Here is a 16,916-nt window from a genome sequence, read left to right as displayed (position 1 = left end):
TGTAGTTTCTACAATCAGACTGTGCACCACAGAGAGATGGCGCTCTCAGAAATAACTTTTAAAATAATTATAAAAAGAAGAAGCAGTGGCTTACCAGTTCCCTGAAAGAAACAGCCAAACACTGCAGCAACATTTAAGGTGACCAAATGGGCGTATGCATTGAGGGCTTCAAAACCTACACAGGCCATTCTGTGCAAAGTAACCAGCTTCCTATTTTCATTAGTAACAGAGGTAAAGAAAACAACAAAACAGCTATATAAGGTATTAGCAAGTTTTCCCAGAGAAAGAAAATTGACTGTCTTCAATCTTTCCATGTCCAAACTCCCTGGCTTTGAGCCCACTAACTCACAAGCTCCCAACTTTCCTCCCAAACAAACCAGAGGGAGGCTGCAGCACTGCCACCAGGCAGGGAGTTGGCATCAGCTCTGCCTTTACCCATCCTCCCTGTCACCTTGGACTGCTGGGCCTCCATGGTCGTGCGTCTTGATTTGGGAGGTATGTCCTCTGTCATGCGAGTCCGATTCAATATATATGGGTGTGGCTCATATTCACTATATATATATATTCACTATATTCACTACCTTACCCATTACCTCCAGCCTGAGGCCAGTGAAATAAATCTTTTTGAAGCCTGTAGTTTCTGAACATATGTAAAAAGATTTTCAAAGATGTAGTTCATCCAAATCTGTCCGAGTCTTTGGAGGACAGTACGTGGTATTTCTTTTATCCCAGGACTATCCTTTTGCCAAATCTTTGGTCCCAGTTCTAATTCCAGAGGATTTGCTCAGGAAAGGCAGAGCACTCAAAAGCAAAAGCAATAAAAATTGTGGCACTGCAAACAAGAAACAACCTCTCCCCAACTTCTGTTTGGAGACAATTCTTGAACACAGCTATATAATTTTTACTAAAGCTTCCCAAAACTATTCAGAGTCTGAGGCAGAAAGCAAGTATAGAAAGCTTCAACCCAAACAGTTAAGACTTGACAAAGAAACATGCAACTAAAGAAAGTCTTCTACAGTGGAAAATATTAGGCAGCTTTAATTGCTGTGGAGGTATCATTACAAACCAAAGAACTATATTAAAAATAGTAACATTGTAAAGCCAGGTGCTTCATAGTCAGAAAGTACCAAAATTATGGTGAAGTAAACATATCCTGCAACCTTCCCCACATCAACTGTTAAGTTTGTGCTCTGTAATTAATAGGTACTAGAACATCTGTAAGAAGCAGTCACTAGAAAACACTTCTTCAGCCTCTATTTCAGAAATAGATGAGCCATTTTAAAGAACATTTAAAAGACAAATAAGCAAAACTGATGTGGATACCTGCCGCAGACTTCTTCAAGTGAACAGAGGAAATCCTGTAAAGTTACAGCTGAAAATAGGATCAGTGGAAGTATTTGGCAAGATCTGCAATAACTTGTGCTACTGGGTGATCGATCCCTCTATGCTTTTACAGTTCACCTGACAGCAGTCCATGGTCAACCTTTAATAAATGACAAGTCATGCTTCTTTTCATCAAGCATTCTTCTGCTCTCCCTCTGTTGCAATTTAAAGCTTTTTACTGGTCACTGGTATGCTATAACAGCAGGAGAAAGTGAGAATCTTTTTTTATATAAGGACATTCTTTACTGATCCCAACTGGAGAAACAATATATCTGAACCAGCCTACCCACTGGCCTGACCGATGGAAATTGCTCTGACTCTGGTGGCTCAGGCAGTTCAAATGAATGAAAGAAAGGAAGAATCCCCTTCCTTTGTTCTGGAAGGGGACAGCAGTAATATCACCAGCAAGCACTTGTCACCTTTCTTTGCTAACTGAGCTTTGGTGCCAAGGGAATAATCCTGAAAATAAATCATAGAAGGTTAGGAAATCAAGACAGTGACAGGTTCTTTATTTTACATATATTTATATTGATTTCTCTTTTCTGGCAGGAAGAACAATTTAAAAACCAAACATCTAAACAAGACAGAAAAAGAGAAAAGCAACTGAAACAAGAAGGTGTGAAAAGTAAGATGAAGGAAAAAGAAAGAGGTCATGTCCACCATGGAAAGGGAAAGAACAACTAGAACAAGACAGAGTTCCAGAAATAGCGTTATTCCAGTAGTCTCCTGTGAAAGCAATTTAGGAAGTAGCAAAGGGTTCTTACTCCCTCTTGGATAACGTCTTGGACGGCATTTGGAAATTTTACTGTCCTCAGTCTTCTGCTTTGCCCTTGTTCTGGAAGTCACTCCTTTCCTGGCATGGTGGACCAGCAGAACAAGGGGTTGCGAGCCCATTTTGTGACTGTGACCCTCTGCATCAGCATACTTTGATTTCTGTAGTTTAAATTAAAATACCACTGTTCCTATGCGGATGATAACTTCCAGCATCAGAAAAGACTGGACTTGTGAGGGTGGTAACCTTTTCAACTGCACAGCTAAACTCAGCAAAAATTATAAGCAGAACTCCAGAATGAGCTGGGGTGCCTAGGAGAATCAGGTGGAAGGACTCATACAGTTTAGGATACTAGGGGTTTAAGTATTCTGTAAGAGTGTAGATATTAAGGACACCATGTCTTCAGTACAATGAAAAAAGCATAAAGCAAAATGGCATAAAAGCCATTTTCCTTATAATTACCACCAAAACTCCTTTGAGTTACAACTTATTTGAGTTGTAACAGCTAGCAAAGAGGAGCCTAACTGGGAAAAGGACTGTAAGTGAGCAACTGTAGCATAACTAATTGATCTGATTGAGATTTGGGCTTTGTTCCCACATGACAGTTTTCATCTCAGTATCCAAGGTCTCCCCAGTGAGGACCCAGTTGGCTGACAGTAAATACTTCAGAGTGAGGGGTTTAGAAAGGTTCTCTGAAGCCTCTGAGCCACTTGCTACAAACGAGGGAGAGCGCTTGGTGGACCAACGCCCTCCCAGCACAGTGACACTTCCTTCTTTACTCATGATTTTATGCAATTGTTGTGTCAGTCACAGCAATCGCATTCACAGAGCGAAAATACTGAAAATACACAAAATTTGTTTCTAGCTTCCCTTTTAATGGGATTTAGCAGCTCGAAACAAGGAGAAACAGCACCACGTGACCCATCGGCTCTCTGCATGTTGCAATCCACCACTCTTTTAGACCATCATTGATCTACAGTTCAGGGGACAGTCACTTCTGTTCTGAAACACATATTCTGTATTACTTATTTTTTAATTTCACTTCTTCGATGGAAAATCTGCATTAAAATCACAAAGTGATCTTAGCTTAGCCATGCAAAGTAGCATCAGTTCTCTCAGAAGAGGTATCAATCAAAACCAAGCATCGAACCAATATTAGCTCTTGCTTTATCTGAAGTAGAATTTAATCTGTAATCATTTCGGAGGCTGCCAACTTTCCAAACAGATGCCCCAGGAATAACTATTTACTTCCTGGCATTTGGAAATGCTTTCTAAGACATTTTCTCCTTTCTCATTTCTCCATTCTCATATGGTTCAGTGAATAATGTTTGAAGTGTTAATGATGAAAACTTATTTTCTGAAGCACAGAAACTCCGTAATACAAGACTATATCTTTATAGCACTGAACTGAGAGTAGAAATAACAGCTACCATAACCACAAACCCTCCAGTACTTCAGTGACTCTGCCATACAACTGCAAACTCCTGGCTTCAGAAAATTCACAGCTTCCCAGGGCAGGATCCCCAAACCCACCATGCTAAAGAGAAAATCTTCACCATATCTAAGCGCCTGGGTCAAGAAAGAGAAAGGATTCCCAAAGCAATAGTGGGACTGGCCCGATATGCTGTGGTAACACACGTCCTAGAGTGCATTGAGTATACCCAGATGCAGCGTAGAGGGGGTGACCCCCATGCAGTGGTCAGCCACAGGGCTCCACGGCTGGTTGGAGGTCATCTCAAGCCACCAGCCATGACGGGAGAGTGCCAGTTCAGACAAACTCAGCCTTTGTTGTGCACCTTTGTTACAGCAATCACATCGGGCAAGCACACATCAACTGTTCCCTCCAACAGTAGCTCGTTTCTAAAAGAAAGGTCATACACCCTTTAAACAAGAGTCAAAAAGACAGCAATTTAATGAACCAAAACTTCCCTCACTATCAGAAGGAAGATGCCAGCTTGGCTTTAACAGCAGTTGGATTTTTTAATGAAAATGTCCTGTGCCCTTATGGCTGAAATCAAACACCGCTGAAGTCCCTCGCTTCACGTGGTTCCAGGTTGGATCATCAGGGCACTCTGTAAGGGGCCAGCTATCCTTAGCAAGTTATATCATTGAACCAAACAAAATTCCTGTTTCCTTTTCTTCTTTAAAAGCTTCAGATTGGGATGATGATAACCTAAAATGTTTGACCGAATGCCACTTGCCTTATAATTAAGTAGAAATGTTACTCTCTTCAAATCGCTGGCAACCGCTGAAACACTGGTATGATTACAAGCGAAATACTTGAAACAAAAGAGAACTAAAGTACCACTATAAAAAATAGGGTTAAGAGTTACAGGAAATGTTAATCTGAGGGTCAAATTCTGCTTCCATTTTCACTATTGTAAATCCAGGCTAGCAGCCTTATCTTTACTGCAGTTGCTCTGGATATAATAACCTTACATTAAGAAACCATGTCAAAAGAAAACTCACGATGAAGTTTTAAAGATGGCTGGGCTGAGCTTAACAATCAGCTCACTGTCATGGAAAGCAAGAGGTCACTCTCCCCCTTTTACCCCTCTCCTTGCGCCCCTCTTCAATTCTCTTTGTCTTACACCAGTACTTGTGCTCTTTAAACCCTGAGCAAGGTCAGCTCCAGGACAAAAGTCTCAAAGAAAAACTTCTTTTCTTCTTTTTTTTTAGAAAGGAGAATAGTTTTCCAGTGGGTCAATGAGTTGAATCAGTTCACTGAAGGTGAATTTAAGATTAAGGCCATAGCTGATGCAAGGAAGAAGTAAAGCCACATATTCCTTCGGTAAAGTGGAAAAATGGTTACTCACTGCCTGGCAGTATTTAACACCAAAATAGCTCTCTTAAGGGTCAGTAGAAACACATGGAGCCCAGTAAAACAGTCGCAACTCAATAATCCATGTTGGTTACCATGGAAAAATTATGAATATAGACACAATCAGGGTTTGTCTAAGTTAGAAATGACTAATCTGGTATTCACCACCACCCCCCTTTCTACTGGGTAAACACCAGGTATGAGTGTATTAATTGTATTATTTCTTTATATTTACCACAATAAAAGGAATATTACTTAAATATTCCTGAATTATTGGGTTGTTTCTTTTTTTAACATGGAGTTTTTATGATTTCAGGAGAAAACTATTCACCTGGATTTCCAGGCCCTGAGTTTAAGCAAGAATAATGAGTTGAAACCATATTGCCTGCAGTTTAAAAAATTAAATAAATAAATCAGGCCTTCAAAAAATGTTGCACTTGTATTATTGCATTAAAAGTTGTGAAACTGAAATCTGAATTGTGAATCTTCTTATTTGTTTTGTAGTTACAGAACACACAGGGTTTATATTTTCAAGTTTTCCTTTGCTCTTATGAAGTTAAGAAACCTTCTTTTGAAGGGTTTTCACTTGATGCCCCAGTAGGAATTTGAATTAAAAAAGGAAAAAAGAAAAAAAAGGGATATACTGCAAAAGTTGTAATAAAACCGTAACAGTGAGGATCTTTGTTCCTTCCCAACACTCACGGTTGACTCTCCTTGCTAACCTCACTGAAGTCAGCTTAATTGCTCTATGTTTTAAATGTGTTTCTAAAATAAAAGGTAGGGTTTACTTAGAAGGAACGTAGTATGTGTATTAACACACTTAACTTGTATGTGTTTAAAAACTAAATCAGCACAAAAGAAGTGCAAAGAAAGCAGCAGTGCCATGCAGCGACAACTAGAGAAGAGCATGGTGGTTTGTTTAAGTCTGTGGTTTACACTGTTGATTTGTCCCTTCAGAACTAAAATGCATTTATCCCTCCATACACCCTACTGTGAAGCACGGAAATGCCACCTCCACCATAGATCCAAGGAACTCTGGCATAAGGGCTACTGTCACATTAGTCAGAAGGTCATATTCGCATCTGACTCCAAACTCACCATTCATACATACTTCTTAAAGATCAATTTACATTTCAGGACGAACCAACTAGATCGCCAAGCAAAGCAGCTCAGGTATAAGAAGAATTTGAACTCTACTTTTAAATATAATATAAATTTAGCTGTCCCCAGCTACTTCTGCAAATTCAAGCACATTTACTTAAGTCTGTACACAGATAACCACAGAGTTCGAGGTCCAGGTTCACAAGTCAGTGAGAGGTTGGTGCTCAAAATATCATGTGTGGATGTCACTTCCTTGCCAACATGAGGTCCAGTTATTCTTTTGCTTTTCTACAGATGAAAAGCCAGAGTCTGAACAAACATATGAACCACAATGTGTGGAAGCACTAGAGTTTGTTGAGCTACAGGAAGACACTGCGTAATTTGTCATCCTGAAGTACCGTTACAGCTCTCCAATTTACAAGCTAACTTCAACTGGGACTTTGCAAACAGTATCTATAAAACTATACATAGGGGAAAATACGAGACATCAGGAGAAAGAATATCCCCACGGTGGGAAAGAAGGAGCCTACAGGAAGGAAGGAAGATGGAGGTATGGTGGTTGCTGTGCTACTGTGTCAGAGGGGCAGGTAATGAAAAACCTCCATGCCTGCTGTTGTTCCAGCCCTCATGCATCGTTTCTAGCTGGAGCAGCCAAAGAAAAGTTAAATGAGGAAGGAAAGCTGGAATGGAACATCCTGGTCACCTCCACATCCGGCACCGTCCTCTGTTTCCTTATTAGCCAAATATAACACAGATTTATTTCACTGTGGCATTTTCTTTTGAATCAGCAGATTCTTTATTTTTTAATTAAAGCAAATCTTAACAAAGCTGTAGGAAAACATACAAGCTCAAGAACAAGGGTAATGATTACTGCCATTATACATGTATGTAAAAGTGGTATATTACCACCTCCTAGTAATTCACCTATCTGAAAAAAAAGAACAAAAAGGAGGTAATATTACCAAAACCATAGGGAAGTAATAATTTTCTTATAAATAGATATTTAAATAACGCTGAAGTCTTTCTTCAGCCTACAGAAACTTGACATTTACATACATTGTTAAAGGAATAGAAGAAAAACTTACTTCGGTAAAAACAGAGATGCAACTTGTAAAGTGAATTACAGCTACCTTTCTGCAGTGTTTTCCTGTAACATTTTTGAGACCTTTAAGAATCTGATAAAAAGAATCCAGAAACAGATGAGAAAGATTTTTTGCTCTTTCTTACCTATTTCTTTGATGCCCACGACCAACAGAAAATTAATTTTACATTCTGCATCAACTAGCATTGAGTTGCTAGTCTCATTTGAGTCTCATTTCAATTCTAAAACTCGTAGTTTTCTTCATGAATTAAATATGGTACCTAGTAATACAATCAGTATTACAGTACAGTACAGTAAGGCTGGAATTTTAGTTCCAATAATTCATTGACTAAACTCTGCCCTCAAGAGTTTCAGTTTTCCGTATAACAAAGATTGCTTTGATTATCTCACATCTGCATTATCTATGTATTAGGGTTTAAGTACAGTGCCGTGATTTGGAAAGCATGTAGAATTGTGCCTGTCATATATAATCTATACACATACGCACAAATTAAAGCCCATTGAGCTGGATTCCCTGGTGCCTCCCTGGAGCTCAGCTGGCATAGCTGCACTGAAAATTGGTCCCATTATCAGGAGACAGACAATCACTTCTCACCTCTGCCTTCCCCGCCCCCTCCAGTTGTCTTTCATGGGGCCGCTTGCTGCATCATTTGTGAGCTGCCAGCGCTTTGTTCCGGGGACTGTGGCCTTTGAATTGCTCCTGCCACTTTGCTAACACCGCCAGAAACAGAAGCATTTGCTGAACAGCATATTATTGATAATTGGTTTAATTTGGTCTCCCCATCTCTGCCATGCTTCCATGCAACAGAAGCGTGCAAAGCAAACCTGCCTGAGCTCTTCTAACAGTCTACATAGGACAAGCTTCATTTCACTTCTAGACTCCTTAGCTTGAAGCTTAGCACAGATACATACTAACAGGTTATAGTGCAAGAAAATGGGGTCTTAACCAAGCATAGCTTGATTCTTCCTGAGCACAACACAACTTGGATTTTGGGCCAGCTGCTGGGGACCTCTACACAGCAAAGGGGGTGCAGCTGTAGCTTGGATACGCTTACATAAACACCTGTGAAAACTCACTATGAAAGACAAGCAAAGAGGGTATAAACCATCAGGAAATACTGGTTACCCACTAGTCAGAGTTCCTGCAGCTTTTCTACTTTCTGTCTTTTGCAGCAGTTTGATCTCCTTTTTGCTAAGCATGTTCGTACAGCCTTGAAAGCAAGCTTCTTGCGTGAAGTTCAAATTACTTCATCTTTGCTGCTGTTTTACCCTGAGTTAGTTAGCTTTGATTAACTGATTTGAGTTAAAGCTTAGACTTCTTAAGTGTTTTGCAGTACTCATACATCCTATATCACACTTCTAGAACATATTAGCAGCCATTAGCTAATGCATTTCAACATCTCAGCTCTACCCTAGGCTAGACAAAAAGTGACCGATTGATAGATTAAACAACATGAGAAGATACATAGGTTGGCAGACACGCAATAAGGATACAGACCACTTGACTGGTTCAAATTAATTGTTGGTGCGGATACACATGGAGGCAGCTCTCTGTCAATTGGATTATGTTAGAACATCACCTGAAGTGAGCCTTACCTCAGCTGTGAAAAATCAAAGCAGTATTTGCAAACCCTTGACAGTATCAGCTAAAAGAAGTATAAAACACAGATCGCATTATAATGCTAGCCATGAAAACCTGTAAAAGTTTGCAAATCTTCAGATAGGGTAAAAAAAAAAGATTCATATCCACCTTTGTTGGAAAACATCAGATAAACAAAATTCCAGCAAATGGGTGCAAGTGCGTAGAGCTAGTCCGGACTCGAATCAAGACTGATTTCAAGTACATTAGAGATCCGATCTGAATGTTTGCAAAACTCGTTTCAGGCTTTGATTTTGTGAGTGAAGGCAAGAGCCCATTTCCTCTATGCTGAGTGCAACCGATAACTGTAAAATGGTGCTGGCTGCCTGACAGGGCACAATACTTTTATCCTCTGACCTTTCTGAGAAAAGGACCAAGGCTGGCATAGATGCACACTTGCACATTTTTTCCATCATATAACATATTATCCTAATGCAACTAATTATTACATGGTCAATACAATTTTATTTTGATGTTTATCATTTCTCAGAATGATAAACAACTTCTGCTACTGAGTTTGTAAATATATACACTTTTTAAAAATCTCGCTTGTAATTTGTTCTTCTTATAAGAAGAATAATATTTTGCATGCTATGTTACTGTCGTGGTTTAACCCCAGCCAGCAAATAAACCCCACGCAGCCGCTTGCTCACCCCCCACACACACCCCACCCCCCGGTGGGATGGGGGAGAGAATCGGGAGGGCACAAGTAGGAAAACTCCCGGGTTGAGATAAAAACAGTTTAATAATTGAAATAAAACTAAGTAGAACAATAATAATAACAATGAGAACAACAACAACAATAACAGACTATGCAAAGCAGACGATGCACAATGCAACTGCTCTCCAACTGCGTGTCACGAATGGGAGGGGGCAAGCCCCCACACACACCCGGTTTTTATACTGAGCATGATGTCACATGGTATAGAATACCCCATTGGCCAGCTGGGTCCACCACCCCGGCTGTGCTCCCCCTCCCCGGTGCAAGCACCACCCAGCAACAGCCAAAGCATCAATGGGCCATCAACGCTCCTTTCACACCGAACCCAAAACACAGCACACCCCCCAAGCTACTGGGAAGAAAGTTAACCCTGTCCCAGCCGGAACCAGGACAGTTACCTCCAATACCAGAGGTAGACATTAGACTTCAACGTATTTGGTCTGCATGTTCCATGCAATGAACATTCTCACTACAAGATACATGGCCTACATGCCAAACCCACCTGAAGTTGTGGGAAAAAAAAAATGTCTTGGATTTGGAAGTTTAAATTAGGTGCCCAAATAAAATACCCTGTTTTCAAAGGCACCCAGCATTTTCAAACAGAAAGCAAACCAAAAAAATCAAGCCTTCTTTTGTTGACTGTCTAATAATGGTAATCAAATTTGAATTAAGATGTTTGCCTCCATTTTAAAAATGTTGTTCATCTGACCGCATTTGTAATGGTAAACAGCTCAAGCCACTAAAATCAAAGGGTAGGCTAATTGTATTAGGTTAAAGCATGCAAAGGACTTGACTTTACAAGCCCTTCATACATAAAACTGCCTGCAGGATCAGGGCCTTACATGGAGATCCGAGACCTTCCTGGTTCTTTCAGTTCTTTTTTTCATGCTGGAAGAGCTAGGTTGCCATCTGGCACCGGCTTGCAGCAGCTGCGCGAAATAAACTTAAGCAAACATATTGGCACAGGTGTGATTAACAATTAGAGGGGGCAAGTACTGCATTTTAATTTATCCAAACAAAACCTCGTGGGGAGTCCACACCTCTGAGTGCATGTCATGCCCTGCCTTTTCAGGTCTAGAATTTATTCTTCAACCTCAGTGGTCTGGAGAAGGCTTCATCCAGATCACGGCTCCCGAGCATATTTTGGGTTAAACCTTTAAGAGGAAACTTTTTCCCTTAAACCACGCGTAGTCCAGTCAACATAAATGTATCTCTCTCTCACTAAAAAAGCTCTTTTGATAAGTCCAGTAAAACACTTGGATTCTTCTATTTTACCTGAGTTCACTGGTACTTTTAAAGCTGCCTCCCCCCAATAAGCCTTTCTGTTTAACTTTAAATACAATTTGGCTCAATTATGCAACTGATGACATAAACTTATTTGCACAGATGAAAGCAATATACAGTTCACAAGTTGGAAAAGGTATTTTAATGGCCTTAGAAAGACTGGGAAATTACTAAATATAGTCATATTGTCCACAAAAGTGACCAAGATCTTTGCAGATCTTTCCACATGTCTCTTGGAACATGTGTTGAGCAAGTCTCTTGAATAATGGAGGAAAAGACAGTTTTCTCATTACACCGCAGAAGGATGTTCTTTCTAGGCTCCAGATGAGGAATTTTTATCCCACAGAAGTGAAATGCATAGCTCTTTTAAAGCCCAGCTACTTGTGACTCGCTTGCAGAGAGTGACCGTGTTAATTTGACTGTGGTGAACGTGTGAAGTTCTAGCAAGTGGTTTTCAAATCCTTGGTTTCCGTAAGGCCAAACAATTCAACTTAGTTGAGTCCGTTAAGACTGAAAGCCCAGACACTGGACTGAGTTCATTCAGAAGAGAGCACAGGCTGTTTAGATTTGAGAGATCGGACAGGAAGATAGAGAAAGCTGCCCCATGTGCACGGTCTTGTGTTTAGACAGGGCTACCAACTCTACTTCTTTCATCTCTCACCCTGCTGCTTCGGGGATTAAACTACCACAACTGCACACATGCAGTGACTATTACCTGTGATTCTTGTGCAGAGCAACCCTGCTCTGTATGTACAACGAAACCATCCCAGGCACATCAGACTCTAGTCATCCGTGGTAAATGACACATTTTGGATCCTCGGAGTTACCATGCTTACTCAGAGCAAGTGTATCTCCTTGAGCAGTAAGCCTGGCGTACCCTGAACATGCACGAGGCCTAATGCCCATCCACAATCAACATCACAAGTGCTGTTAAGTGTCAGCAAGTTCCTACTGCACTGTTGAACAGAAACATAAGCAAGGCTGTTAGCCAGGTCTGCGTCCTGGGTGTCCAAGTAAGTTACGCTGCCTGTAAAAAATGCTGCCAGAGGTGCTGTGGGTCAGGGTGTCCCTCCTAACAATGAACACAAGAAAATGGACCATCTCCGAGCAGGTCCTGCCTCCCAGACCTTTGGGTCAGATTGTGATAATCCCAGTGCAGCAGGGAGTAACTTACAGTTTGGTCCAATGAGCCACATAAAGCTCAGTGAGATCCCCTTTTCTCAGCCTCAGTCCTCTCCTATCAGCCGCTGCCGGGCAGGCGGAGTGGAAACAGAACAGCATGCAGAAGCTGGCTCTATGGCAGCTGGGAGCTTTCCTCCTCCAGGGGAATTCCTTACTGGCCATTTGCAAGCACAATTCAATCCCCTGCATCAACTGAAAAATGAAGTCCGATAAACTAGAGAAAGTTGGTGATGAGAGACAGAACCTGGGACCTCTCTGTAAGTCGCCTCTCACCTGCACAGGCCCTCCCTCCAGCCATAACCTTCTGGATCTCTAAGATCTCCAAGCAGGTTTTGATCAAGGTCCAGGTAGATATGAAGATTTGTACGCACCATGAGGTCAGTTGAATGACGTCCAATCAAGAAGTCAACAGGTGTTGACTTTGCCAGAACCAATGGGAGGCAGAACGTGTGCCAAAGGTGAGTCAGTTAGCAAAAATCATAAAACATATAACAGTAACATGCAGCGGTTTGCTGTGCTACCAAAAGAGTACATTGATCTAGAGGCTAGAACAATCAAGCCAGCAGTTAGAAAAAAAGTACCTCTTAAGACTCATGCCAAACCAACAGAAATGCCACTTACATTCTTACAGCTAGCATCCAAATAACTGATCACATTTCATCACGAAGAAACATGTTGCTATTGCCCGAGGCAAGCATAGAATCTACTAAGGAACCAAATGGGAACAAATGAAATATTAAGCCTGAACTCGACGAGCAGCATTCCAGTTCCTGCCATATTTTTTGGTGAGGCGTGTATTAGGAAGGCAGATTGTTCTATGGAATTTGTTACTTTTCTGTGAAATTTATCTAACTGTCGCAGCGTGCAACCCAGAAGATCAGGACAGGATGTGTATCTTTGGCCTTTGAAGGACAGGTAAGATGATCTAGGTTAATATACTGAGGAACGCAGCTCAATGTCTCTCCGACTTCTCTTTTTTATTGATTTTGGTAGAAACGAATAAGCAGGTATGTATACACACGTGCATATCTCATATCTCCTTGCAAGTGTTGGGAGCTAGGATAAATTGAGAAATACCACAGGCAGAAAAGAAATGAAATGAAGCAATTTTAAAAGAGTGTTAACACAATGCTTATGAGACTTGCTTTGAAAGAATATGTTGTAGAAGAACATGGTACTTATTCTTAGCCCAGGAAAAATTTCGCCTGTGGTACAAGCTCTTTTGTAATCAATATGAGTAGTGAAGTATGCTGACATTTTCTTCACCAGCTCATAGATAGATGCTAATAAAACAAGCTAAATCATTCCTGCAGTAAAGGCAGCCACTCATCACAGGTACAATAATGTTACTTTTCTGTTTTCTAAAAGCAGTGAAAAAGTATTCTCAGCTTCTGTGAGCGCAGTGAATTAAATTGCTAAGGGATTACAGACCAGCAGTATTTCTAGGACCAAATTCATTACACATATCTCCGTTCACTCTAGAAGGTCCCTGGGCAACTCTTCCATCTCCTTCCTATCCATGGTGAGAGCTCAGTGTATTTCCCGCTCCTCCTTGTCATATTTATTTCTCTCTACAGTGTTGTTTTTTTCCTGTCCGAAGGTAACTCATTCACAGTGTTACCACATAAAATTCTGAGCACAGATGAGTTAAGGGTTGTATAAACTGTCCATCAAAACTAGGTTTTTGCTCTGCAGACATTTGTGGACGTGCTTGAAGCTGTGATTGCCTGCATCTTGTTTCCAGTCTAATGCCCAAACGATTACAGTTCTGCCCACTGATGCCTAAAACATTCCCTAAAATATTTGCATTGATTGGATGTAGCTTTTAAAAAACTAATACATCCAAGCTGACAGACAGATGATGTTAACTGTGTGGCCTCACAACCTTGACCACCAAACTAAATAGATGCATCATAGCAAAGCCTTGCTCTAACTAGTTTGCCAGTTTTATGTTTCCTCATAGCAGCAATCACAGATTGCACACACTTTGGGGCAGGGCTCCTCCCCGCCACCCCACCCTGTTTATTTAATTTTCAGTTTAAAGATCTCTAAAATCGGGAAAAAAAACAGTCAGCTGTTCAGCACTCAGGGTTGCAAAATGCATGGGCTACTGGAAGCTTCCCATATCAGCATTTATACACGGTGCCATTCTTTCATCCTCCTCAGCGCTGAACACGAACAGAACAGACAGGAGGAAAACGGTGCTTAGGAGCCACTTGTCTGACACGTGCAGCAAGCACATATTCTTGCACTTTGCAAGCAGACCTGTCAAGACTCATGCATAAAACTCATTCTTCTGACCTCTGTCTCAATTTATCATAGTGCACCAGCAACTTGCCTGCTCCAGACCAGTGGTACTGGAGCAGAAGAGGGGTGGTTGCACTGTAAAGCAGCAAAGGCTGTGCCTCCCACTAGGTCTCTTCCCTCCCTTCCCCCCAACATACAAGCCAAAAGGGCCCATGCTGGAAGAGATGCTTTCTAGGGTTGCAGCCTTCCCGAGCAGTACATCTTGATCGCATAATATGATATTGCTGAGGAAAGACATATAACTCAAAGAGGTGTGCCCTCACAGTACGAGCCAGTGTCTGCAGCTTCACACGCTGAACAAGATGAAAATAACAAAGGCTATAGGAAGTTTTCTGATTTCCCATGCAACTCAGGACAAAGACTTGAGGCTGATGCAACTCTCATCTCTCATTAATCTAAAAATCAAGAGGCGATTATTTTAAAACTTAAAATGGTTGTGAAGGATTCATTAATTGCTGTTAAAAAATAAAATACCCAAGGAATATGGCTCTGTTTGCTTAGCCATGCTGAACAGGAGCTAAAGGTACCGGTTCTGCAAGAGGCATCCTCAGCTCCTGCTGACTAATGTGACTCTGTGGCACTTCAGGTACTGTGGAGTGGTTGCTGTTTGGTTCCATGAATCTAGACTGAGACAGGGCATTTATCTCAGTTTGCTCGTCACAAAAAGACTAAAACTACTTTTAAGGTCATTGCATGCTGTGACAAATGATCATGGAAGCCTGCAAAACAGAAGTTATGCCTTGTAAAGATGGCTCACAAATCAGAAGATAGATTCCGCCTTGACCTCCCCCTCCCCCCCGCAGTTAAATCTTGGTTTTGTTTATCTCACTTCCAGCTGAAATAAAATAGACAGAGAAATAAAATACGGCCAAGACTTGGAATGGTCAATATATCGATGTGAGGAATACAGGCCGTTTGCAAATAAACTGCCCGAAAACTCATTGTTATCACGTTTTACAGTGACCCCTAGTGTTGTTCTCTAGCATCTTTGCTTTTTGTTGGGAGTTAGGTGAGAACACCAAATAAAGTAGACTAAAATGAACCTGCCTGTATACTGCAGGACAGTATCAATGCTCAACCTCGCAAGTGTCCACAAAAATCCAACTGAGAGCGCAACACGGTGTTCCTCGGTCTTGGTTAGCCATTTCTCTTTAGCCTTGGTATTGTAAAGATCTAGTTTCCAATGTCTGGCTGAGAACAGGAGCATAATTTTACGGTTTATAAAAAATAAAAACCAGGAAAAAAACATCCGCAAAAACTTCCATTGGCACATATTATGGCGATCTAGAGGACAAATTTATTGATGACATTTTATTTTAACAACGTCTCACTGTGGAATTCTCTTCTTTTTGCAGTCAGGCCGATTGTTACAAATGTGGTTAATATTTGGTCCTATTATTCAGATATTGACATTATTTACACAGTGAAAAATGTCATGGCATAATATCTATTTTGGCAATAGTGGCGGTCTACGTTTGGGGATTTCAAAGGCTATTAAATGCTGGCTAGCTATTTCTGATGAGAGCCATGTAGGACCATGAGAGCCAAGGGAGAGACTGAGCCATGTCTAAAGACTGGAGCGGGAGAGTAAAAGGCAAGGAGAGGGGAATCTGGAAATCAAGTAGAAGAGAAACTCCAGATCCATGCATAACAGCTGCATGAGTAAACATACTTACATAGAAAAATAAAGCTAGAGAAGATATAAAGCTAGAAGCTAGAAGATATAAAGCTAGAAGCTTTATCACAACATTTTTGTGATCCATGAGAAACATTAAAGACGGAATGGGTGCAAGTCTTCAATCAATACAACTACTTTTGCAAACCCAGATGAAACCATATGGAGCCATAACCTCATGCACAGTGACTAGTTTGACTTGAACTTAACCAGGATATTTCCATCAGCAAACCCTAACTAACTAACTAAAACAATAAAAACACATCAAAACAAGAGGCTAACTAAGAGCCTGAACTTTTAAAGGGTGGAGCATTGCCATGACTATTGACTCCAGGGCAAATGGATGAGGCCACACTTCACAGACACCAATGCTTGTATCTGTACTGTCTTTGTCAGCCCAGTTCGAGTTCACTGTGCTGAACTTGAGTACACATTTTTTTATTTCATCCATTAAAAATATATAGTTCTCATTCTTATTGATTCTTTATTTGAAGAAAAGGAGGTGAGATGATAGATACATTAAAACCTAAGTCACACCCTAAAAACAGAAGATAAAACTTCTAAAAGGAGTGTTTAAAAAAAAGTGCAATAAAAAAATAAAATGGGCAAACCAACAAGCCAAGCTGGAGCTAATTTGCCAGGGAAAGAGAAGTAATTTCATCCTTAGAGCACTGATGTGAAATCTTGGCTCGTTAGCTTCAACAGGAAAAAAATTTCATTATTGGTTCTTGCATTTTCATCAGATAGTCTCAGCTAGCAGCTATAACAGAAGGCTTTTTTCAGTTACTGTTCTTCACTCAGAAGTGCTCTACAATTTCTCCTATTACTGTTGTTGCCATCAGTCAGGTTCCCAAGTTTCCCTTCATGCTCCAATGGCAAGCTTAGTTATTATGGATAAATAACACACTCACAGTTATTTTTGCATCAGA

The sequence above is a fragment of the Calonectris borealis genome, chromosome 1 (genome assembly GCF_964195595.1).
Source record: "Calonectris borealis chromosome 1, bCalBor7.hap1.2, whole genome shotgun sequence".
Taxonomy (NCBI): Eukaryota; Metazoa; Chordata; class Aves; order Procellariiformes; family Procellariidae; genus Calonectris; species Calonectris borealis.
Note: the sequence above shows the minus strand (reverse complement) of the source record.